The 4932-nt window shown below is 35.2% G+C and overlaps 1 long non-coding RNA gene across 3 annotated transcripts; it reads right to left on the bottom strand.

Moving 5' to 3' along the window:
- Window positions 1-2273: 2273 nt before the first annotated feature.
- LOC105436121 lies at window positions 2274-3854 on the bottom strand. 3 transcript variants are annotated; one of them, XR_970048.2, is made up of 3 exons: window positions 3292-3854; window positions 2916-3005; window positions 2274-2532 (listed from the first exon to the last, which is right to left on the bottom strand). It is a non-coding gene; the product is annotated as an uncharacterized LOC105436121 (long non-coding RNA). The 3 variants fall into 3 exon arrangements; XR_970047.2 differs by having other exon boundaries at window positions 3336-3853; XR_970049.2 differs by having other exon boundaries at window positions 3650-3851.
- Window positions 3855-4932: the final 1078 nt, after the last annotated feature.

Here is a 4932-nt window from a genome sequence, read left to right as displayed (position 1 = left end):
ATTTTGGGGCCAAATAGTCCCCACGACTTCATTAAAGTTGACTGAAGTCATGTACTGGGTACACGACCAATACATTTGTACCTTCTGGCATGCAGTTTGACAGTCAACAGTAGCGTGGACTGACAATTTTGTCGCGTAGCAAGGAAGTCGTGTACTGGGTAAACGACTTCGTTCACGTGAAAGTCTGACACTTGTCCTTCATGTAGGAAGTCGTGTACAACCTTCTATAAAACCCTAATTTCGTAGCATTCTGCCTTTCAAACACAAATTTCTTTCTTTCTGTCTTTCGTTCTCTCTGCTTCTTCGTCGTTCTCTTCTATTTTCTTCAACAAAATCTTTCTATCCTTCCATCCTAGATAAAAAAATCATTCACCCCTTCCATTCTTCAGTTGGCTATTAAGAAGTATTTTGTGACACAAAAAAGTCAAAAAAAATTATGATATTTCTTGGTAATATGATAATCATTAATTTAAAAAAAAAAAGAGTAATCTCTCCTTCTCCCCATTTTCTCAATTTCCACATTTTTCATTCCAAAATCAAATTCCTCTCTCCTTCCAATCTTTAAATAACCTCATAGATGCAGCTTTACCATCCCTCTCTTTTAGAGTGCCGATACATCCTTATTATAAAAGTCATGTATTCGGTACACGACTTCTTCCACGTGTCCTTTTTCCATTTTTATTATAGAAGTCGTGTACCCTCCACGTATCCTTTCCACATGGTAAAAATGGACTGACATGGATTCGACTTCTGTTCATTTTAAAATTCACCATATTTTTTTACAATAGTTTGCCAATTCACCCTACTTTTATTATTTTTTTCATTTACTACCCTATTTTTGACATTAATTTCAAAAAAACACTATATTTTAAAAAATACTCCAAGGAAAATGAAAGATATTATTATTATTAGTAATATTATTAAATTATGACTTCTCATTTTGCTTGCAGTTCTCCTCCTCCTCTTCACTCTTCCTATTTCTCATGCCCTAGACCTTGCCACCGTCCATCTCTCCCTCTAATTCTTCTTTGTTCAGTCGACTGTTGTCTTACACCTACAGCCAACGTCAAGCCATTTTCATCCGCGTCGTCACATCACTGTTAGCCAAGCCAAAGCGTCCCCATTTCTTCCTTGCAACTTCGACAGTTGTGTGTCATCGAGCATTTGTTTCACTCATATATGTCTTCATTCGTTGAAATCAAACACCCAATCGAAGAGTTCGAGTTTGGTTATGCCATCCATCTCCGTCTTTGTCTCTTTGTCTCAGGTGGAGCCGAAGCGCTGCAGCCGGTTCTCTTCTTCATCTAAGTCGTATCCTTCATTCGAGTCTTGTGCTCTCTTGTGCGAGCCAACACCTCTGTCTCTCCCATCCACACGTGCAAGTCGGCGTTCACCTCTCCATGCAAGTCGAGCCACGCCCAAATCTGCTTTGCACGTTGTCTCTCAGTTTAGTTCACACGTTGTTGCCTCTCCTTAGTGTGAACCGTTGGAGTTTTGGTGTTAAGTGATAATTGTGAGTTTTATGTTTTTGTTGTGTAATTACATTGGGGTGTAATGTTGGATTAATTGGTTGGTTTGATATTGTTCCTTGAAGATGTCATTGCACGATAACGCTTGAATTTCTTGGGTTCACGACAAGTTTGGTTTGGAGTTCAATTCTCGATTGAATTGGGTAAGTTGTGGAATTCTCAATTGGGTGAATTAAATAGAGGTTATTCACTACAAGAAAAATGGTCTACGACGACAGTTATTTTCTGTCGCGAATAAAATCTGTCATAGTTATTTACAGTCATAGAAGCGGAAGTCATGGAAAGTCATACCATGACATTTTTTGAAAACTGTGGCAATAAGTTTTTTCGTGACAAAAAATAAATATCATTAATTACTATTTTATGACAACAAATAACTGTCATATTTTATATTATGCCAACAAATAACTCTCATCATTTTCGTATTAACGACAATTTAAAAATATCATAAATTCTTTATTATGACATTTTTTAAATGTCAAGGATATGTCAATCGTGACAATTTTTTAGAAATTAAATGTCATTGTTTTGTTATTGACGACATTTTTTTCCTTTCAAATATAAGGCAATCGTGCATTGTTTAATATTGATGACTATTATGGAGTGTAACGAATTCATATATTATAACATTTATTTCCTGTTGCAAATTCTTCAATTATTATCGTTTTTCCTTGTTCTCCTTGTTGCTTTGTCATTACACAAACCATTTGAACGACAATAATGTTATAATACATAACACCCATATAGAAACAAATGGTCGACACTCTAATATAATACGCTTTGTAATATTCGTACATTTACAATCAAGTTTGAACAATTTACAAGTATGAAATTACAGTCCTTAATCAAAACCAGTGTAAATATCATCATAATACATATAACATGATTTTTTGTACAAGCATAAACAACCAACCGGTAATCCTTCACCTTTGAAAATATTATGTGTTTCTACGATTTCCCACATTCTTGATGTACTACTTGTTTCTTTTTGTCACAAACTTACCTTGAAAAATAACATAGAAAATGAGATAATATTTCTGAACCATACTCACTTTATAGTCAAATGACATAGAAAATGAGATAACATTCCTCAAGAACCATACTCACTGTATAGTCAAATGACAAATGGAAAAGAAGAAAAATATGTGACACCTATTGGATATGATATTATTTATTATAGTTCATTTCACAACTCTACCCATGTTTTAAGTTGTAATCGTGACTTTTATTACTGTGACTTCTAAAGTATGGGCAATACTACAATAAAAAAACATCATCATCGATTATACAGGCAAGGCAACTTAAATCGTGGACTACCAAGCCTAGTGAAGAGAAACCAGAGATTGATAAGTGGCACACAAAATGGAGGAAAACAAATGAACTTACCTTCAGTACTAAAGACCATATGCCAAGTCTCGCCAAGAGCATCACCTTCAGTACTGAAGACCTTTGCTGGAGCCTCCATAGTCACTTGAGCTGTAATCAAATTAATTTCAAGATTTAGGACCTAAATATAGACTGTAATTTAACTCAACATTAAAAAAATTGCCCAACCTGTTTTTGATCCAAAACTTCTTTAAAACATTTAATTTAACACAATCCAAACATAGGCATACTGAAATTTCAGATATTAAAGCCCAATTTTCAGAAATTTGTAGTGAATTTCAAAAGGACAGAAGAAAAAAAAAACTTTGATACTTATGGGAAATTCCCCAAAACGAAATTAACTTCTGTTGGACAACACGATAAAATCCTCCAAAACCTGAATCTAAAGTCAAAATAGGATGAAGTCGAAATGGAGCCAACCAAGGATATAAGCAGCTGACTTCCACACGACACTATAAATGGAAGCCCACTCTATTCTAATCACCGTCGACAGCGATGGCGAAATGACGCTTGGGTAAGGAAGGAGATCCGTGTGCAAGCGAGGAAAAAATTAACAGTAAAAAAGAAAGGGAAGAAGAGAGAGAAAGAAAAGAGGCACTAAGAAGCGTGAGTTGCGGTAGCAGACGGAGATGGGGAGAAACAAGGGGAATTGAAACAAAGAGGAGGAGGGCGACAATCGGAGATGGGGCATAAGGAAAAGATGGAAACCCGAACGCGTGATGGGAAAATAAAACCTGAGAGTGAGGGGGAAGACGTCGACAAGAGGTGGTAGCAGTGCATTTGGCTGGTCGGCGTTCAATCGCAGAAGTCGCCGGCGTTGGCAATGGCAGTGGAGAGATTGAGAAAGATTGCTGTGAGGGAAGTGCAGTGACAATTTTTGTGAAGAGAAGGGGAGGGTTTTCGAAATTTAAGGCTTTCCTTTCTTTCCTTTCCTTTATTTTCTTTCTTTCTTTTCTTTTAACTTAAAAAAATAAATATTATTATTTTTTATTATTTAATGACAGTTAAAAAATGTCATAGATTTATGACATTTAAAAAACTGTCACAAATTTGGTCAATTCAAAAATTTCCTTCTTTTCCCGCCAAAATACACATTTTGACAATTTGGGACTATTTTTTTTCTTCTTTTAATTAGGATTGTATACAAATGTCATAGAATGTCATTTTTGTTGTAGTGATTGTTTGAGAAATTGTTGAGTTTGTTATCTTTATGTTTAGGTTTGGCTCGTTGGACTTTAGTTTGGTTAAGAAACTTAGGCAACCTTAAGGTAAGGGTTTTTACTACCGAACCCTATGCCGAAGTTGAAATGTATTAATTGAAAAGACTTGAATGATATTAAATGAAATGTATAGATAGTTTACTATTGACTATCTGAAGTGAGGTGGGTGACACTTATGCATAAGTTTGATTATTTTGATGAGTCGTTATGTTAATGATTGATTATATACTAGTGTGGGTAATTTTGACTGTTTATGTGTTGGAATGAAATGATGATGGTAGGTTGGACTGTATTTGTATTGCTATTTGAATTGTTAGAATGGATTGAAGGGAAATTGTTTGCTTTATCTATGAGGTAGTGTACCCTGCAAGTGTCCTTTGGGATCACCACCCGTTGTGCATCCTTCGAAAGCACTAGATTGATATGTGCATTCTTCAGAGGCATTAGACTGGTTATGTGCATCCTACGGGATCATAAGGCTATTATGATGTAGGGTATCTCCTAATAAGAAGTTAATAGTTTTTACCCCTAATGAGACCAGTAGTGGGTCTCTTATTGGGTATATTTTATACTCACCTTTTATGTTTAACTTTTTCAGGCAAAGGTAATACAAGGTAAACTGACAAGAGACAAGAAGGGCACATGATCGCCATATGGGGACATTATGTCAAAACTGCTTTCACTTATTGTTTTATTGTGTTTAAGTTGTTATGATTAAAATGAGTTTGTGGTTAGTAACTTTGAAACAGTACCTTTGAAATTTTATTTTGTTTGAAATAGGGCCCGAATAAATTTTT

The sequence above is a fragment of the Cucumis sativus genome, chromosome 7, assembly GCF_000004075.3.
Source record: "Cucumis sativus cultivar 9930 chromosome 7, Cucumber_9930_V3, whole genome shotgun sequence".
Classification (NCBI taxonomy): domain Eukaryota; kingdom Viridiplantae; phylum Streptophyta; class Magnoliopsida; order Cucurbitales; family Cucurbitaceae; genus Cucumis; species Cucumis sativus.
The sequence above is the reverse complement of the archived record's forward strand: the minus strand, read 5'-3'. Positions and strand labels throughout refer to the sequence as shown.